A 22,005-nucleotide genomic window follows, 5' to 3' on the forward strand; every position below is an offset into this window, starting at 1 on the left:
CTTAGGGGGATGATGATTCCTGTTTTTATGGCAGTTCTCCCGAGAGGTTGTTCTCCCTGCACCAGAAGTGCAAGTTCTTCCTATGATCAACATGGAAATTTAGCTCCTATACCTACCCTCAACTCACAGATCCTTGCAGCTGGCTGCATAAAAGCTTTACTTCCTCAGATGTGCCACAGAAACCACAAACTCTGGGGCTAGGGCAGTAGCCTGCTGTGTGTCTTTGGTGGGGGTAGATTGCTTACAGAAATACAATTTACAGCTTGGTCATGAGCAGTGCAGATCTTCTCAAAGTATCATGAAAAGTAAATGTTCTGCATAATCTGATACAAACATATTAAATGCTGTCACAGGATGTTTGCTTAAATGCTTGATATTTCAAAGCTTTCCACAGTACATATTTGAACAACCAAAGAATATCAGGACCTTCGTCTTGGCTGGGTCTTGCATTATTCCATTATTAATCCTGTTTGTTGTAGCCCGTTCTTTAAGTTCTGATAGGAATGTGGGAAGTGAAAATAGGACAGATTTTTGAGCTCACTCATTTGTGGTGTTTGCCTCTCCCAGGCGAAGACTGGCCTGAACTGTTCCCAATGGTCCAGCCCTTGCAACTGGGCAGAGACCACTGACCTCTGGCAGATGATTTGGAGCTTTGCTCTTCTGAGGGGAAATATTCTGCCCACAGACAAGGAGCAAGTTGCTAATGCAGCTTGTAGTGAGAAAAGACTTCCAGAAGGTTTCATCCTGGAGGAAAAGGAAGGATGTCCTACAGTTGTAGCTGTAGCCATAGGTGTAGATGCAGACTAGCTGCAGATCAGGGATGCTCTGACCTTCCTTGGAAGCCTGGTCCACATCTCAATCACCCTGGCAGCTTGCACTTAGCTCCCAGCCATGCTCCTGTTTGTCCCAAGCTGCCCAGAGGAGCACAGCTGTCTTATTTATCTCATTTAAACTTTCTCCAATTGCTGCAGCACTTCTCTCTGAAAACCCCTTTGTCAATATCTCTTCTAGGGCACTGGAATGAATATAATAGTCCAGGTGCAGCCACAGTCAAGCTGTACAGAGGAAAATTATTGGCTTTTTTTTTTCTCCATAATGTAATGTCTCTCTGACCGTAGCCTAAGATTGCATCCCCTTCCTTTTTCTGCTCTCACATTGCAAATTCATCTATGATTTCTCTATTGCTAGCCCTCAATCTCTGTCAACAGCACTGCTTCATTCCACTGAATATAGCATTAATTTGTTAGTGTTTATAGACCAGGGAGTGCTATTGTGTGAGAGGCTGGACTACATCATGTAGAGACAATATAATATCGTTGGCAGCCAGACAAAGAGAGAATTGACAATTCAAAAATAGAAGGGAAAGGAGGAACAGAAGACAAAATTTTGTGAGTAATAGATCTTTCATTTCTGTGGTAGACCAAAGATTTAAAAAATTGCTTGCAGTTTAATGGCAAAAGACTTTTAAAAACATAAACACAAATCCTAAAAAACAGTAAAATACTCATTTTAAACCTGAGGTATTTTTTAAACTTGGAAATAATAGTTCTGAGATTTTTTCCTTTTCTCTTGACTTACGTTCTTTTACTGTGACATAATAATTTAAAAATCTCTTTTCAAGGGAAAATATTTTTAGCTTTTAAACTGTTTGTTTACACCCTTCGATGAAAAAGTTGAGTTCAAAGACAAAATTTATAATTATATTTTTATATATATTTTCAAAATGTCTTCTTTTTAGTTAACAATATTAATCAAATTAATATTAGTAGCTAAGTTCCATTTCAGTTTTTACTTTCCCCAAAACCAATTTTGGCAAAACTGACTGTTAAATGATCGTCCACTGAAATACAAAATACATTATCAGAGAGAAAGAAACTGAACTGCTGAGTGTGCAATGGACAAGAAGGGAAGAATCAAAGGGAAGGAAGAATACTGCAAACAGACAAAGTGGGAGATGGAAATCAGTTAAAAGTAGAGGAAGAATTTGAGGATTTACAGGGAGAGAAATAGGGATAATATGCTAGAGTGGGAACAATGTAAAACCATGGACTATCAGTTCACACCCAGTGGGAACAGAAAAAAAAAAAAAAGAGGTTTTCAAGTCAGGTGCCCAGATGTCATGCAAGAGATAGAGAAAAGAGCCTTGACAGGAGAAGCTGCACCTGAGATCAAACTATCTCTTCAGATCAATGCTCTTCAGTGTTTCTTCACTGAAGACATGAGGTGACAAAGGTGTCCAGACTCCCTAATCAGACTTTCTGCTTAGGTGAAATGATGCCAGCCAAGACCTTTTACAAAGTGCAGTTATGTTCTTTTGCTTCATGGCCTCTTCATGCTCGTGGTGTCTAAACTTGGGGAAAAACCTGGTGAGCAGAGGTGGCTTATTTATAGTATTGTATGGAGAGCTGCAGCATAGGTCATGGAATGCAAGGATAAATTCAATAAACCCTGTCATGGTTTCTTGAGGATTTACACAAATTGCTGGCAATAGCACTCAGGCTGCTGGCATGGGTATGTGGGACCAAAAGACAGTGGCTCAGATAATCATGCAAAAGAAAATAAGCAAACAGGCCTAAGTGCACTAGAGGATCAATTCCCCTTAGTTCTGCTGCCTGTTTGATCCTGTAAGAATAGTATTAACCCATCTTTAGTCTTTGTCTTTGTCTTTAGTCATCTTTGCAGTGGGACAGACAAGCCACCATCAGTGTCTGTGCATTTTTGTTGTGGATCTCAGTGCCCAGAGGATGACATCAGATAATCATAGCAGCTCTTTGCTTACCTCTAGGCTGCAGTGGGGACCTGATTTGGCTTAACTGCCCTGGCAATCCCTGATTTGGTCCTTTCTGGTACAAAATCTTCTTGACTAAGCACTGAATTGAAGGCAAAGACATTCCAAGGTCTGGATCATTTTTCCATATCCTCTCTTCATTAGCTTTGCTGAAAATATTGTAAGTACTGTTCTCCCTGTTCAGTGCTTTGAAAATATTCATTTTGTTGTTTACATCTTTTCGAAAAGCGATGTGGCAGCACCTCTGAAGCACAGTGCATTAAACTGGCACAGAAGTCAATGATAGATCTTGTAAGTCTGCTTTATTTGAGACTTTTTCTGTACATGTTAATACTCAATTTCAGCAATTTCCAGAGCCTTCTCATTTCCAAAAGAAAGTTGGCTTTCAGAGTAACCCTTATGCATTATTCCAAATAAAATCAGAGCCAGCAGGCTGCCATAGAGGCTTGACATTCCCTGCTTTGAAATAGGACAAATATTTGGGTAGAAGGAGGTGTCAGGTTCATTCTCTTTTGCCACAAGATGAAATTCTTGTGTTGTTCTCACAAGAACAAGTGAATGATAAATCCAGAATCACTACAACCCTGGGTGCCAACCAATGTCAGCATCCCACCAGTTATCTCATCAAGACCTACTACACTAAAGCTGCAGACCCAGGTCCATAAGTGAAAAATTGCAGCTGCAGATTTCTGGAGGATCAGCCTGTGCTCATGCTCAGGGAACACTTCCCTGGATCTGCTCTTACCTGCAGGACTCTCTTGTCTCTGCTGTTGAATCACACCATCCTCTGATACCTTTAGTTTTAAGTTTTCCTATTCTCCTTGGATGTGCTTTTCTGATGTGCTAGGGTGAGGAAGACAAAACAATCCTATTCCAGTTGAGAACTCAAGGACAGTTTCTCCAAACTTCAGGCCCTAAGCACAAACCACGTGGAAACGTGGAGGGTGGGTTCATGGAAATGAACCAAAACCTATAAAAGTGTGAGATTTTGTGACCAACCCCTCCTTTGCTTCCATCTTGGAGCCATCCAGGCAGGGGTCACAACTGTAGCACTCATACTGCTAGGGTGTGGCTTTTGTAGGCCTCTCAATAAATACCCATTTTATTCCCCTAACTCTGTGTGTAGCCTCTGTTCCAGCTCCTCAAGGCATCACTCCATTTCCTGTGCAGTGACTTAATGTGCCTGAAGAATATTTTCTTTTGCCTGATGTTGGGTGTTAAACAAGTCTCCCTTGTGTTTGCATTGCCAAGAGGAGGATTTTTACCAATAGATATCAAACCAGCCGATCCTGGAGTTTTGATTAAAATTAATTTAGAATCATCTAGCCATAATAACTAAAGAGTTATCTTGGTGGTTATTATGTATTTACCGTGAGACATCTCATCACAGAGGCAGATTGCATGAATCAAAGTAATTGTACGTTGTGTATACATTTGTCACTACACAAACTTCTCTTCTGAGCTGTTGTGTAAAATATGGAGGGAGAGACCATGCCTGTTGTGGCTGAGGCACTCTTGAGTGAAGAATATCAGCCTGGCATTGTACTTCCCAGGAATTCTCTCCTTAGTGGCTATATCTACTGCTTCACTTGAAAAATAGAATAAATAATAATAAAAAGAAAGGCTACAGAATATCAAAGTATTACTTTGTATAATGTTGAAAAAATTAGAATAAGGTCTAATCTAAGGCTTAATCTAAATCTAAACTCTTAGATTAGAAAAACCAACCAACCAACCAACCAACCAAGTTAAATTTGTCCACTTACTATCATCTTGTAGTCAACTCCCATTTGCAGTGGAGTTCAAACCTTGCTTCTCAAATTTCAGATTTCAGTCAGGACATGAACTTTGCTTTGGGCTGGGGCTTTCAGCTCATCCAGACTCTTTGCTCTGTGGGCATGACCTGGAAGCCCAGCAGGGCCCATTTACAAGGCAATCTGAGGTTTGGCTGCCTCACTGGAGCCCCAATGAGAAGTGAGCATCCCCACACTTTGCAAAGAAGTTTGGCAAGAAACTGGCAGGGAACAGGAGTTTTATACAAATGGATCACGTTACATAAATAATTTTCAATTTTTTTTTTTCTGATAACAATATACTTATTTGTTCATCCTTACAATGTCTTACCTCTAATTTTGCAAAGCTTATTTTACAATGGTGTATCTGCAGAACTGCCATTCTTTCCAAGCTACACCTTTTTTAAAGGATCTGCCACTGCAGAATTGCAACCAGGATCAGAACCCCATCTTGTGGTGATAATACCTTAACCTATAGCAAGTCTGACTGTCCTTCCCCATCCTTACATTTTTCAGACTATTGCAGCAATACACTATCATCCATCAGTGTCTCTAACTATTAGTGAAGGTTGAAAAAAAATTAAAAACATTAATAAATTCTTCTTATAACCTTATAATATTGTGGATAGCTATTTAGTGTCACAGGGAGTCTTAGTATAGTGTGAGCCTGTAAAATTCAGTCATTAATCTAGTCTGGAATCATCAACTATAATAAGACTAGGAAAAAAGTGCTAAAATTCTGAGTGATTCTTTCCATCAATATATTCTGATATTTTTGGAAGATGTTAAAACTCCTGTTGAATTCTGGATCAAATACAGCATGAGCTGTACCTTTCTTTCTGCGTATTTCAGTTCTCTTTGTTAAATAATGGATCTGAGCAAACCAAACACATCTCATGTGGAATTAGATATGGTCTCTTATGGTTGATGTTCAGACAAACTTTAATGGCAGTATAAAGTTAATATTGAGATGAACTTAGAGGAGAGAATTTTAATCTATATATTTATGATTGAGATGATTTCTTTTGCAGATAGAGGAAAGAAGTTCTCCAGTGATGTTTTCCTTCCATTCTGAGTCTTTCTATTTAAATGTCAATGTGCAGTGTTGCAAGATGGATGTTTATAATTACTCTGATTTCATTAGCTCAAAAGTCAGAATTAGGTGGTAAAAATTAGATTTTAATGAACAATTTCAACATGAGGAAGTTATGAATTGGTGTCTTGAGGATATCATCATGACTTAGAAATGAGGCAAATTAGACAAGTCCAATAGGAAAAAAAATGGAAGGTTGAGAGGAGATTAAAATAACTTCAAACAGACCAGAGGGGGAGGAGTAGAAAAGAAAGTGAAATTAGATTTAAAATCTTAATTCTTGTTTTAATATTGCAAAATAATTCTGAACAGCATTGGTAGGGACTGGGGAAAAAACTTCAACTGCAGGCAAACACAAGGCTGGGGAGAATAAAGTTACCCAGCCAGATATGCTGCTGCTTCAGTTATCATTTTGTTTTGAAAGAAGTGCCCAGGCAGACTGCCTACATCACACTCACCTGGGCTGCAAAACAGACCCTGAGTGGCTTTGCACTTCTGGCTTGTCAATGTCTTGACCCTCTTCTGCAAGAGAGTCTGGCCTTAGGCCAGTGAGAATAAAAGTATTTGAAGTTTACCATGGTTTTGATGATTCGGGAGGACAGGCAGCTGTTTGCAGCATGTGAGGGAAATATTCTGGAGCACCTCTCCTATAAAGACAGGCTGGCAGAGCTGGAGTTTTCCAGCCTGAAGAAGAAAAGGCTTCAGGGAGACCTTAGAGCACCTTACACTACCTAAAGGAGCTACAAGAGAGCTGGACAGGGACCTTTAACAAGAGCATGTAATGACAGGACAAGGGGAAATGGCCTTAAGCTGAAGGAGGGTAGGTTTAGATCAGATGTTAGGAAAAAATTATTCACTGTGAGGGTGGTGAAGCACTGGCACAGGTTGCCCAGAGAGGCTGTGCATCCCTGGAAGTGTTCAAGGCCAGGTTGGATGGAGCTCTGAGCAACCTGGGATAATGGAAGGTTTCCCTGCCCATGGCAGGAGGCTGGAACTAGATAATCCTTAAGGTTGCTTCCAACTCAGACCGTTCTATGATTCTGTATTAAATATATATATATATATATATACACAGAAGTCTCGTTACCATGTAGTCTGCAGGTGTAAAGTGGATTACAACTGTACAGCTCTTAGATGATGTTTTTATGAACTGGATGCCTCAGGTTGGGAAAGAAACACCAAGAAATCAGTGGAATCAAACAGAGATCTCACTGTTAAAAGGTCAAACACTTAGAAACAAATCTGAGGTGTCCTGAATCCTAATGCAATATCATTCTCATTAAACCATGTCATGGCCTAAAGCAAACGCTCAGTATAACTGCATTTTTACTGCAACCATTTTAAAATAATGGTTCTTGTGGCAGAGGCATGTCTCATTTGTTATATACAGCCATGCAAGCCATGCAGATGACTCTTAATGTTACCCTCTCTCCCCCTCAACTATTAAATAAACTCAGAAATTACAATGACATTAAAAACACTTCGAGCAATTTTATGTGATCATTAAGTCAGAATATTCTACTCTGGAGGCTTCTGCTATTCAGCAGCCTTGAAATTACTTAGATCAATTAAGTGCATTATATTTTATATGGAATATAGGAATGTGGTTTTTTTGCCACTGTGGGGAAATATAAATAATGAAACAAGGAGAATCTCCAACATTCACTTTGCAGTCCTGTGCTGCTTTTCTCACATCTGACTGTTTTCATTCGCTTGAGCTTACTTTTTCCTTTCTTGATGAAATACAGCAATATATCTCTATAATCCCAACATTTTAGCCTAAAAGCTTCTCTTCCTATGCCATCCCCTTTTACTTATGTGACAGAGACAAGAAGAAAAATAAGCAGGCCTAAGTACAGATCTTTTAATGAACTTGAAGTACTTAACCAAGCCATCAAAACTAGGAGACTCATTACTGTATATCCCGAAGAAGAACTTCCAAAGGCTGCTTCATTCTGCTGTGGATTTGAGGTACTGCTTCAAATTGCTCTTTATATCCACTGACAGCACTGAGCCAATCTGAGTCAGCTCCATGGGATGGGTTTCTGTGGGGGTGTTAGTGTCAGGAAATGGAACAAAACCAGGAAAGAAGAGCAGTAGAGGAATCAGGCAGAGAAATGAGGGATCCATTAAGGTAGGTCGCTGCTAGACCCAGGAGTATAATCCAGCTCTTTTAATGGACAATGCTTAATGGATAATGTCCCTTTGGGGAAAATGATGTATGAGAACATCACACTTCATCAGTGAGTGAGACTGAGGCTATATTTGCTTATTTTTCTATTTATTTTTATTTGTTTACTTTTTTAAGCTATGTTGTTAATTAGTATAATTTTTTTTTAGTTGTGATACGTTTATTTATATTTCATTCAGGAAGTGGGCTGTTTGCTGTAAATCATAATCTTTGCTCCTGATCATTACCAATTTGAGAGAATGTTTATAAACTCTGGTGTCATCTAGGAATATGACCTTGCAGGCAAGGTCATTGGTCATTAGCTACTACCAATAATTAGTATCCAAGCAGAGTGAGCAGCTAGTCGAGTGCAATGCAAGAGTGGCTTCAGAAAAGCATTGCTTTCTGCAAAGTGAAAGAGCTAGAAGATAGTTCCCAGGCTTACAAGCAAGCTGATTGAAAGGCTGTGTAATTAAATTCGTTGTGTGCCATGCCCGTCCTACAGAACATAATAGGACTAACCCAGCAAATGGATCTGATAACCCTGCACCCAGTGCCACGCTAATTCTCATGCTGTTGTGCAGCCCTGCCACTAAATTACAGTTATGCAGGATTAATTAGTAGCATTCTCTATAAAGCTAATACTCAATGTAAATGAGGGGGATTAGCAGGGAGTTATGCAGTGACTTACGAGAAAGGAAACACGTTTTTAAACAGGGATCTTAGGGTATATAAATTAAAAACCAAGGGATTTGCTTTCAAATATCAATGGCCCACTGCATCAGGTATGGTTTTGCTTTGCCATGGCACTGAAATATGAGTGCAGAGATAGAGTTGTGCTCCATCAGCTGCAGCTGAACATCCTTAAGTATTTTAGGAGTCATCAACTTTTGCATTATACAACCCAAAAGGGTTAGAAGTGCACTTCTAAGGGATTACTTATATAATGAGGATAATGCAACTAGTTTGAACTACATTCTGTTTAAGTTTCTTTTTAAAGAATATTTTAGGAAGAAAACAAAGACAAGCAAAATCTGTAAGCATTTGATGCTAATCTAAAATTGCTCAGTGATACAGTGAAAGTTCTTGTTTTGCTATTGTAATGATTAATATCTTCCCTATTAAAAATGTATATCTTATCACACATTGTTTGTTCAACTTTGGATTCTAATCCCTGGGTTTACTGTAGCTTTATCAGCTTGAGGTTGAGTAATAAACTCATTCTCCCCATGGAAATCTGTATGAAATGGAATGAAGCTACTCCACCTTTTTAAAAAACTATTAGATTTAATTCTTTAAATATTTGTCTTTCGGTCATGCTTTTTAGTGATTCAGTCATTCCTCTTTCTAGAGCAATGGGCAAGATCCTTCCTGAATTGCAAATGCCAGACCTGGACATAATATTCCTGCTATGATTACAGCACTATCAAATACCAAATAAATACAGCATCTTGATCTCTACTCAGAATTCTCTTGTTTATTCTGTAACACATTTTTCCCTGCAGTCTTTTGTTGGCAGCATCATGTTCACTTGAATCAAAAATTCTTATCCTTGTTTCAAATTCACTACAGAAGAATTATTCTCTTCCCCATTTATGTAGGCTGTAGCTATGTCAGGAACTCTTCATTCCCCTTCTGTCTCTGCTGACATACATTGTTTACACCCAGATTAATTTCCTGAGGAGGTGAAGGTGCAGGGATCTTTAGAGCAGGAACTAGAGTCCTGTATAGTGTCTACATTGGGCACATTGGGTGATACTGCAAGTTTGTCAACACCTGATCACCCAAGCAGTGACCCCATTGAACAGAAGAGGGGTTTGATATTTGTTCTTGCTTAAGAGAGGTGAAGGATTGTACCACGGATATCTGAATGTTTATGTTGTTCCTTATATTCCCTGAGAATCTGTAAATTCATACCAGACTTAAATAATAAATGAATGTAAATTCATATTCAGACTTAGTCTGATCCAGTACAGCAATTCTCATTTTACTCAGGAGGGAGGAAAAGAAAGAAGGAGAAAGCTGATAGGAAGATACAATAAATTACTCTTCTATTCCAAAAGGGACAAAGAAAATTACTACCAAGCAAGGTGTTTTGCTCAAGAGTAGGCTGGGCTTTGTTTGCAGCCCTGTTCTCCCCAGCTGGCTGAGCCCTGCCCATGCACAGCCCTGAGTGTAACCCTGCCCTGCTGGCACTGCACCAGGGCTTGGAACAAATCCTGCAAGGCTGCACAGCAGAGTCTGCCCCAGGGCTGGACGTGGCAGCTACCAGAGACAGAGCCTTTGTGTGACAGTGGCACTACCAGAGACACAGACAGAGCCTTTGTGTGACAGTGGCACTACCAGAGACAGACCCTGTGTGTGACAATGGCAGAGAGAAGAGTGTGGAATCTCCCACTGACTGACTGACACTTGCACAGTGCCAGCTTATTTATGCTCCCTATTCCCAGCAGGCCATAGAGATTTGAAGACATCATTCTTGACATTGTGAAGAAGGATGGTAGAGGAATCAGAAAAAAAGACAGAGCCAATAACTTGACACTGCAATCATCTCCCCCTGTATCTTGCCCTTGCTTTTTTCTGAACTGGTTTAGAGCAATCAGAATCTCCAAATATCTCTCTGTCCCCATGCCAGGGTGTATTTAGCAGTTACATTGCACGGGGTTAGTATATTTTTCTAATGAGAAGAGGTGCTATGAAAGCTTTTATGTTGTTTTCTTTTTTATTTGGTTAATGCACTTACTGTGTGTGAATGTGCATCTGTGTAATGTTTTGTTAATGTGACATTTATTCCAGCCCCTCCTCACACTTGTCTGCAAATCAGTCTGGTTTTGTGTTTAATGCAAGTTATCAATCATCTTTCCATGAGCAAATGGTATCATATTAAGTGGAAGGAAACATTCTAATGTATTCATTCTATTATTGTTCCTTGGAAAAGATCCAGGTTTGCAATGAACCAGTGATTGGAAATGCTCAAAGTATTTTAATATCCTAATTATTTTTGTTTAACTTCCTCTAATAGTTTAAATTGATACTGAATTTATTTAGAAGCTGTTACAAAGGGATTCCCCTCATCCCCTGCCAAGTAGTTCAGAAACACATACTGAACTTAAGCTGAAGACAAAATACATTATTCCTATTCCAAACTGCCAATGATATGAGAAGGGGAAACTTTTGAATGAGAAAGCAAGGTGGAAGGAAATGAAAAAAAAAGCAAAGAATGCTGCTATATATACACTCAATTATCATTTTAAAATTCATCTGATTTAAAAAAAAAGTTACAATGGCAATTTTTCTGTCTTCAGAAGATGATAATCAGACACCCACTGACTTCCTACATTGCTGGCACTAAGACAGATTTGACTACATGAAAAGACCTCCTCATAAATTGCAGCTCTCCCAGCCTACCTTTTATTCTTTTTCCACACTACCTGCATTTTCAACCAACTGTTACAGTCACGCTTTGCCTTTTTCACATAAATTTTATTTGAGGTCTTCCCAGGAATCCTTTGCTCGTGTCCAGTATTTCTAAGCATCTTTTCACTGCCTGGATGGACTGAGGCAACTTTAAGGCAATAATGCTCAGTCCTACAGGAGATATCTCAGAGACCTGAGGAACTGCAATGGGAGGACTCATTGCTGCAACAAAGGTCCATGGACAATTCTTCTACTAACAGCTTTGTAAGCACTTAATACAGGCATGAAAATGTTATTGCCAGGCTCTTCCTGAGCTGAATGCAGCTATGTAGATGGAGAGTGCTTCTGTTCCAGGGGCCCAAATCTTTTCCAGGTATTTCATGGCATTAGAGACACCAGGAAAAGCTACAGGCAGGACCAGTGGCCCGTGCTGCAGTGGGTATCCAACCATCCTTGGCTGGACAAGCTGATGGCTCCAGGCCTGGATCCCCAGAGGGGCTTTGGACTTTGCAGCAAGCAAAGCTGCCATTTAGGGCAGTAGTGGATTGACTTGTTCAAGAAATTCCTTTTCAAACTTCCATTCCATTTTTCCCCTAACAGAATCAATGGCATTAGATTAGCATAAAATCAAAGATGTGGAAGACTGAAAAAAAGTGAATAGGATCTCTTATAATAAGTTAAGAATTTATGGCCCATGGTAATTTTGAAAATAATTGCAACTTGACAATAGCTATTGCCTGTAAGCCAGCATCTAAGGGTGTCACATTACTGAGGAAGTAAATTCATGACGATGACACAAATGTTTTTCAAATAATTTTGCAGAGCCTTGCTCATTAAATTAATTTTGAAGTGCTAATTTGGCACCATTTTTTAATGCACAGTAATTCACAATATAAATCTTGACCTGTTCAGATTTTTTTAAATGTTGAAATGGCATTAGAATTTGTTTAAGAAATGAAATGTATATAAATATAGCATAATTCCAATCCCCATGCCTTACTTCTTTCTTCAGTTGTACATGAAGAAATGAGTGTTTCATGTCATGCTATGTTACTCTATGAAAGCATGTGAATGAAGGCCCTGAGACTATTATCAGTGTCATTTTTACTGTGATACCTTGGCAATACTTATCATTCTCCCATCCAGACCACAGATTGGGTTAAACCAAACCTAAAGCCACTTTAGATGGAATATCTGCATTCTAAATTTTGTCATGTCTGTCTCAGGTGAAGGAAACAAAACCTAACTTGTTAACACTGTGAAGGACTGATGGTAAAGCTGCCTGATCATGATGGCAAAGGCATTTATTCCAATGATAACTCAGGGTTTTCTGAATATTTATTTAGGTATGTACCTGACACATAAGTCTATGATTATCTGTATTTGTTTGAAATACTGAGCTATGATCTAAGTATTTATTGATGTAATAATCTTTTCCCAAGTCACGAAACATGTACTGAATCCCTCAAGATGTTTTAAATCAGTATCTTAATGCAAAATTTTGCTCCTTGAATTAATCAGGGGGTTGGAGTGTGTCTTTGTTGCTCTGTTCAGTCCTTTATGTGATTAATTGCAGATCTTTCCTTTGACTGTTGCAGCAATGCCTCATCCGCTCCACATTCTCTTTGATGTAATCTATCCTCAAAAATGAGGTCATTTTGTTTTCTTAAAGTCTATTGCCTGTCCAGAAATGCTGTAAGATTTTACAGGTGTCATGGTGTTTTCATAGCTAAAAAAAGGTGGAAGCCACTGGAAGGTGTTTAGACCCTACAATATGTACTGCTGAAGAAAGGGGTGCCTTTGAATATGCTAATTGAGACAAAACCACTGTTACAGTGTACAGGGAGGTTTCATTTTTAGTGTATTTTTGTTCATGCAAACATGAACCTTGTGGTCCTCTCTTTAGCACACCCCTTCTGAGCTTGAAGCAGTTCACATCCTTGGAGAAGCCAAGCTGGGGGTGCTCACTGCAGCATCATTTAGAGCATCCCAACTTTAGAGCAAATGTAAGTTCTCCAGATGGCAGCAGTTATCCTTGCCTGTGAAAATGGGACGTGGATTTATGGTCCTAGAACCACAGCAGACTACAGGAAATGTTTTTCACCCCTTAGCAGTGTAGCTGTACAGCATGTACACCCTTAAGAGACTTCTGACTAGAGTTGGGTTTTAGCTCTTTTATACAGAAAACTGATACAATTTCTTTCTGAAAAGAGACCTCAGATATATGTCTGAAACAAATTTCCACATCCCTTCATCAGACTATGCCGCCCTCTCTCCTTTGCCCCTCCTTTCCCTTTAATAACAATGGAAACAATTTGCATGATAAAATAAATACAACTTAATTTCCTGGTACTTTATAGGAAGAAAATAATGTTGTAAACTAAGTTAAGTAAATGAATAGTGCATGAACTGCTGCCATCTCTTGGTTATATTCATCACTCCAAGTATTTTGGGCGTATTCATCTAAATCAAGAAAATTAAATCATTTTATAGGGTTATTTTTTCTTTCCCTTCACATCCAGCCTTGCAAACACAAAGCAAAACATAATTTTGTTTTTTCTGACATTGTTCCTGAAATTGTTAGTTGCAACTATCAAGATAATATATAAAATTCTTCTCTCCATTTTTTTTGAATGCTTAAGCTAAGTAATTTTTCTTATTTTTCTGGGGTTTAGTTTTTGTTTTGTTTTAATCTCCACATTTGCCAAGGTAGGGATTATTCTTCCAAGCATTCAGGTGCAATTTTTCTACTACAACAAAGCAAGTTAACTTTATTACATTACCATTCTGATAATGAAAGGCATGAGGACAAATGGAGGGAAGGGCGGTAGAACTGAGGAATCACATCTGCCTAAGTGAAACAAAATATATTTCTAATATAATTTTTCCCATGTTTGAAGACTAACACGCTAATTTTTATGCCTTACACAGTTGTGTTCTCTGATTAGAACCCACTGAAGGTAATGCTATAATTCCAGTGCATTTCAAGAGCATTTGGATGATTTCAGCTGGAAACTGTCAGGTTTCTAGGGAAGTTGTCAGTGGAATAACATTGGTTTCTCCCACCCAATACCATTCACCACAATTTCTGCACGTTTAATCAGCTCCTGCTGATTTCAGTAAGACATCAATTGACCTTTTCTAGGTCAATTGCAATGTGTGGACAGCTAAAATATCCTGCCTGAGCAGTCATTAGATGCTCTCTAAATGATGATATGGATGATGAATTGGAGCAAAACCCAGGCCATCTCCCAGTGGCAGCCACAGAGGCAGGATTTTCACTGTTCCTCACTCCTGCCACTCCAGTTGGAATCTCCCTCGCTCATGAACACCTTGGCTTGTGGCCATGCTTCATTTTCTCCTAGCCATGCCCTGCCAGGCCCTGGGGCTGCAGCACAGCCTCTGACTCCAGACACAGCAGAGACCAAGCAGCAAATTGTACTGAGAGCACAGACAGAGCTCTGAGACCAACCTCACTGAAGCACTCTGCCCTGTGCCAAAGGGCACCTTAACACTTTATTTATCTGCTGCAATTAGCAGATCCTCTCACTTAGCTGGAGAGAAGGCTCCTCCACAGCCTGTCTGATGGAGCACAAGCAATTAGGAAATCCCATCACTCTGATAAGCAGTTGCTTGTCATGTCCCACTAAAAACACCTCGTGGAACTGAAGCCTTACAAAAAGTTTCTATATCTGGAAGACCAGAAACTGCTTCATCTTTCCCCAGCTGGCAGGAGACATTCAGTCACAGCTGAAAATCTCTTTCCCATGGGATGGACACAACCCTGCAATTCTGGGCCAAATGACTCTCTTATCTTAATTTTTTTTTTTTTTTTGGTCATGACTAAATTATGTAATTATATCCAAAGTCAGCTAACACCCTCAGCACTGAGTTTGACAGGACTTACAGAAAGTATCAAAGTCGCCCCATACAGCAGGTTATGCTTCACTGTTTTTTATTCATTAGTTCGTTACATGACAATTTACTGAAGCTGATTTTCTTATTCACTGACGTGATTAAAGCAATATCACCCCAGAGAGTTCCTGTTTGCCTGTACATATCACTGCAGCCCTCTCAGCTTCCTCCAAAGCGAGGGCAGAGCCCCACTGTGCTGGAAATTTGGCAGGGTGAGGTCTGCTCTCATTTCATAATGGAGCCATTTTGTCTGCTCTCCCTTTGTCTTGATAAAATTTCACCCTGATGACTTGATTAAAGGATTAAAAAAAAAAACCAAAAAAACCAACAAAAAAACACCCCCAAAAACCAGGAAAAAAGCCCCAGTACAGTAATTTTGATCTGGAAGAGCACAATAAACACAATAAATACCAGGAAAAGTGCTGTGAAGCAATGCTTCACCCTCAGAGTGGCTCAGAGATAGACAAATAAAATGCTTTGGGCTGGGAGCTGAACTACCTGTTCTGATGAGCAGGTAATTGCCAGAGTGAGTATGACATGGAGGCATGAAAATGGGGTGAAAAGGCAATGCAGAGGTACAAGCAGGGCCTCCAGTGCTCAAATCCTGTTACCTAAGCAATGCTTTTCTCACACCACTTACCACCTCCCAGAAGGAAGCATTTCTACAGCTAATTTGTGGAACGACTTATCAGTAGGCTGTCTGCCTGAGGATGCAGAATTTGTAGTGATTATTGTGGCCTTTTCCTTCCCAGTGCCCTACTCACAAGAGATTACATGGCATTGCTCAAAAAGCAGGCAAATAGCCTTCATAAGCAACAAAACATTTTTTTCCGACTTATATCTTCATTTTAGGGTTTTTTTTTACAAAGCCAGAACATTCAAACAATGCCCAACCCTAGAAACAGATGGATTCAGACTAACAGATTCCTTCAGGATATCAATAGTTAGCTTCCAATTTGCTCTTCCACTGATTTTTTTTCCTACCCTATCATTAGCATAATTGGAGAAAAAATGGTAGACCAGTACCATTTCTATTCAAACTCAGGCACATCCTGGTGGTTTCCAAACCTCCTCCAGGGACTCATTTTTCCTGCACAGCTGCTTTATCAGGTTTCTAAATGGGGTTACTGTCATGAGAAACCTCCACAGAACCCGGTACAATACTTTTAATTTTCTGACATAATTAGCTTTCTCCTGAAAGTGAATCTTTACCCCTAAAAGACAAAAGTACTTTAATTTAGAATAGATGCCTTTTCAAAGGAAATATCCCAGCTCAGGTAAACACCACCAAGCTCAAAGCAGTAACTGGCCTGAGGTTCTTGTGTTTGTGTTTTTTTGGTGCTCAGTACAATCACTGCACACTCTCTGCTGAAATCAGGAGCATTTGGGAATGGGAAAGGCTGGAACAGGCACAGCTTTGACAGCTCCTGCCTTGTGTTCTGACTGTCCATGAGGACAGGCTGATGCAGGGATGGGGACAGGGTTTAGTCCTTACAGTCAGTGGGCAAATAAAGGATTCTGGTTTCTGAGTCTGCCAAGGACTGAATTCACTTTAAAAAAAATCCAATTGAGAAAAGTGTTTTATTTACTTTTTTATTTTTTAAATAGCTGAGAAGAAAATATTTCCCTAGATGATATCATAGTAATATTCAAATGTGATTCCCTGAGAAATTTCCCAACCAAGATATTTAATTTTAAATCAGTTAAGTGGTTATTTGGCTGAAAGGGATTTTACAAACAAGATCTACTTATGAGTCTTCAGGCTAAGGAAATATTCTAGTGAAGTTAATTAAGAATGGGATTCTTTACTGTGTCTGCTGGTTAATATGATAATCAGGACCATGTTTGCAACGACTGAGAACTGTAATCAAACAACAAAAAAAAAGGTAATAATCATCCTCATGCTTCAGAGGCTTTTTTTCCTTGAAGGAACCTTCTGGCTGTAATTATAAATATTATTTATAGTGACAGTATGACTTGTCTCAAATCTACAAACTGTTAATATGCTGGTGTTTTAGGATTGAACAAGACTCAGAAGGGGAGGAAGTCTGGCAAACTTTATCAATAGAATCTTCTGATAAAGGGAAAGGGGCTTTTATTTTTCCTCTTTGTTCTAAATGCCTTCTAAAAGGCTGTCATAGGAAAAATCCAAATTGGAACTGTTTGACTGAAGAGAAAGACAGTTCTGTTTTCTTAATAAAATGGCATTATTTTTAGTAAAATAATGTAACAGATTGTTTTGGGCTTTGTTTGGTTTTCTCCAATGTCGTTTCATATTTGGAAAAAAACAACCTGGTGTTACAAACACAGCAGTGAGGAGTTTCCAATGTGTGAGGAGAGAGTGTTGCTGCATAACACTCCTCAGCACTGCTGGCTCAGCAATTAATCAGCAAAGGGTGTCACTAAATGAGGGTCAGCTTGGGAAGACAGGGGAGGAATCTTCTTGGCAGGAGCCTTTGGAAGAGTCTTGTGGAGGAGACTTTGTGGCAGTGTGGAAATTATTGCCCCCATTTATTGGCTGATAAGAGCTCCTGGCAGGTGAGCACAGGGTGTTTGAAATCCAGGCAGCACTTCCAGGGTTTGCTGCATGGCAATGGCCACTTAAAACACCAGCCTGCACTTCCTGCAACTCAAAATGCCCAAAGGATAAATAATTTCATCTTTCAGATCTGAGATGCCAAATTCTGTATAGAATGGGCCTTGATAACTGATGGACTCAAAGCTGGGCTTGTAACAAATCTTTTAAACTCCTCTGTTCTTCAAGAAAAAGAAAACATTTTTAGCTTTTTGAAAATTATGACCAGAATTAGAAAAAAGGAGTCCTCTGTATGCTTGTAAAAGTCTGCTTTTAACTGTACACTTTACAGTACTCTTCAAAAAAAAGCACTCATATATTCAAAGATACCAAAATCAAAGGCTGCCTACTGTCCAGTTAATCCAACCAGCAGGTGTCTGTAGATAGCTGGTGGAGATTCTCTGTAGACATCATGTTAATGCTTTTTCAGACATCATCTAGTAAGAAAAGAAAAAAGGATAAAAAGGAAAGCTCTAAAAATTATTATTATTGAAATTTGGGTTATTATTAATATTAATATCATTAATATTATTAATGATATTAATAATGATATTATTATTTCCCCAGGTGTTAAAGTCCTAGCTTCCCCATAGTTTGTGCATGTTTCTTCTTAATCTGAGTGAAAAGACCAAGATATGAAAATGGCGTCCAAACCTCAGAGATAAAAATACTTATAATTTCTCCTTGTTATCTATTTGTTTCTCAAGAGTAAAGGTTGTCTTTTTCTGCCAGTTTTGGAAAAGTGCATGCTAGTATTTTGATATGCACAATGTGGAAATCAGAATATCAAAGGAGAGCAAATATAATCTATTTTTTGAATCTAGTTCAAACAAGTCAAAAAGTAATGTTGTCTGCCTTCTTATTATCATCATAATTAAAAAGGATAATTAGAAGAAATATTACAGGGATGAAGAAAAAGTTCAAGTAAAACTAAGGAGGGAAGGTAAATTTCCTCTCCCTGAAACCAGAACTTTGAAATTAGGAAAAAAAATTTTAAAAGTGCAATAATTAAAGAGAAAAGAATAATTGCTTTTAATTAATAAAAATGTTTAGAGGCAAAATAGATTCCTATGGATGGATCATAATTTCTTTTTTGATAAGAGATGCTAAATGCAATGCTGCTATATCATAACATACATTGAGTGCTTGGGGACTTCAAGCAGCAAAGTGTTGCTGAAAATAACCCAGTGTTTATTTTCCCCTGAAGTTAAGTCCAATAACCCTGACAGTGCCCGAGAAGAAACAAACTCTTCTTGTAACTGCATCCAAGGGCTGAGGCACCTTAGAAACTGCTGTAAATGAAGTAAATGCTTCTGTTTTACAGATAAACACCAAGGCCATGTGGAAGCTGCAGGCTCAGTCTTTGGGCACTTTCATGGAAGGAGAGGAAGCAGCAGGCAGTGTGCTAAACTTTCAGGTCAATATGGTATGAAAACACAAGGGAAAATAAGGCAGTAACGCAAAAGGAGTCCGTGTGATGGGCAGGTCAGCCCCTCCGGGGGAGCTCTGCTGGCTGACTGACCACGGAGCTTTTCTCTGCAGCCACATCCAAGCTCAGGTGGCCCTGCTGGCTCTGACCCGGCTCCAGGCTTAGCTGAATGTGATGACAAGTGAGATCATAACCCAACTGCTGATTTTAGGACTGCAAGCGAGGAAGAAAAGCCTCTGGACTCACAAAGGGCCTCTCTCTTGTCCATTAAAGAAACGTTTTTCAGAGTGTAAACATCATCTGGGAAACTGGCTGCTTTTTGTGGCTTTGAAAATTTCCTTCCAGAGCTGCAAATTATTTTGGGATCAAGTTGTCTTTCATCCTGTGACAGTCAGTGGTGCCAGGGCCTCTAGTCACTAATGGAACATCAATAATTAACCAAATGGTACTCCTGAAAGTTCATCTATAGTGGAAAAAACTTTTATGTGCACAAGCCAGTGCAGCAACAGGGGAGAACCTACTCCATGAACTGCAAGATTTTAGGTAAGAAATCAGTGTGTCAGAGGCCAGTCTGTCCAGTCCTGTGACTCTGCAGCAGGGGCTGAGGTAGGATTTTGGCTATATGTTTATTATGACTTCTTCTGGATCTCTTGAGCAAGCACTTTCCAGAGACAGATGTAAGGACAGCTGTTCAGGGGATTGCAGCTCTGACCAAACAGCTTCACCTCACACATAAAGCCATAGAAGGAATGGAAGAAACCTCAGGTCTTTGCTCTAGACATGTTGTAGCTTCAGGGGACCACAAAGGAGGTTTACAGTGGTTTGAATCTCACACTCTGTGGGACTGGGCAAATGTGGAATGTGGGAAAAAGTTATTTCCTGTGAAATATCTGGTGTAAGTATTCCACATGGCGTACACCATGCAGTTCTCAACAGTGCTGAATCTCATCCACTCACCTCATGTGACATCAGGCAGGGATCATTTCAAGTGAGCAGTCTGCTTCAGAGGTTAAGGAAAATTTCCAGCTTCAGCCAAGATGTCAAGAGCAGGACCCTGCACTGAACTGCCTCAGCCCCAGGAGGGACCCTCAGCCTGGAGTGCAGCCCACAAGGAGATGGGGATGTGCTGCAACCCACACCCTTCTGGGGTGGAGATGCAAGTCCAGCCCCTCACTGCAGGGAATCGAACAAGGATGTTCCTCTCATGCAGGCAGGGTTAATTATCGAAGGTTTTCTCCCTGAAAGCACTCAGTGACATTACATTTAAATGTGCTGCATGCATTATTCATCCCTTTGCAGCAAGCAGCCAGAGCAGAGGCAGCTGTCAGTCCAATTCTTGTTTCAGAGCTCTGCCCTACAGCTGCCTCATGGGGGCACAGCGAGGATGAGGTCCATGGGACCAGTGGCCCACGCTCTTGGGCTGGGGAGCAATTATTTGCAAGGGTAGCTGAAGTCCAGAAATGCAGTCACCATACCCAGCTTTGTTTAGGGAAGGCCGGAGGAGGAATTTGTCTCAAAAGGGAAGGGTTTTTTCTTGCATTCGTGTTCTATCAAAGGCAGGCAATCGTGCCTCTCTTCTCAAGGGTTTTGCTACATTCCTTTCTTGCACCTTTGTCTCTCAGGGCTTCTCCATAAAAAAGTATAAAACTCTCAAAACTTTGAGATTCCCATTTATTTTCTCTGGAGTAGAGAAGGCTGATTAAGGTCCATTCACCAAAATGGCCCAAGATTACAATGTGAGACCCAACTTGCAATACAGAGCTGGTAAGAAAAATCTGTCCCCTGATATTTTCACCTTTACTGCCAAGGTGCACACAGCACCTAGCACTGGGGGGCTGCACCACAATGCAAAGAAGAAGGAATACATCTTGAAATCCTCACACTGAGAATAATACAACACAAATTTCCTTTACATCCCTCTTTCAGTAAGAGAAAGCCATATTCCCCAGATGGAAAAAAGGGAAAGGAAAAAGCTAAAGATAAAACTGCAGATGAAATACATCTCTTAGGCTAATGACTTGGTACATGATAGCACTTTGATCTTATCAATTAGAAAACAATCTGACTTCAGTCTTTTCTTCTGGGTATTATGGCCAAGATCATACCAACACTCTAAACTAAAAGGATCTGTTTTAGCTCACATATTATTTATTCACATGCTTTATGATTCTGTTTCATGGAGAAATGCAGGGACAGCATCTCATTAACTAAAGGAAAATAAAGTTTTCTTTTTCAACACCATGAACATGGTAGCTCTGCAATCAGGGGTAATGTTTAAAACACTGAATGCACCTAGAGATACAATGTGACAAGAAAACTTCTCATGCATTCAATGAGAGGTGACAGCACACAGATAAAATACTAATCCCTTGTTATCAGCTCTGGGTACCACACTAAATGCAATTGTCAGAAATTCTCAGCAGAAGTTGACAGGACCAAGACAGGGTTCATTCAGGGTCACTGGGAATTCCTGCTTCATTTGCATAAGCATTTTAGCAAGTACTTCAAGACTTCTGCTTTTCAGAAAGAGTTTAAGCAATCAGATGTAATCACATATTAAGAGCAAGCAATTGTTTGAGGACCAAGTCCCCAAAAGTATTTGAACACCAACAACTACTAATATCCAGGAAAAGCAATCCAGCATCTTAGCTCAAATGTATAAATTTGTATACCGAAGTATAAATCTCCCTGAAGCCAAGATGTCTGTCTCATCCATTTGTTAAGATGATGGTAGAGAATCAACATAAAATTAGGACAATACTTTATTTGACTTTTTAACCATATTTTAACTCCCTACTCCTTCTTACAAAGGATGATGAACTTTT

General features: G+C 39.6%; 1 long non-coding RNA gene across 1 annotated transcript in view; it reads left to right on the forward strand.

The window, feature by feature from the left end:
• The window catches only part of LOC148223040 (uncharacterized), a 97,098-nt gene that overhangs the window by 37,097 nt on the left and 37,996 nt on the right, over positions 1-22,005 (forward strand). The window lies entirely within an intron of this gene.

Source organism: Sturnus vulgaris, chromosome 8, assembly GCF_052056855.1.
Source record: "Sturnus vulgaris isolate bStuVul1 chromosome 8, bStuVul1.hap1, whole genome shotgun sequence".
Lineage (NCBI taxonomy): Eukaryota > Metazoa > Chordata > Aves > Passeriformes > Sturnidae > Sturnus > Sturnus vulgaris.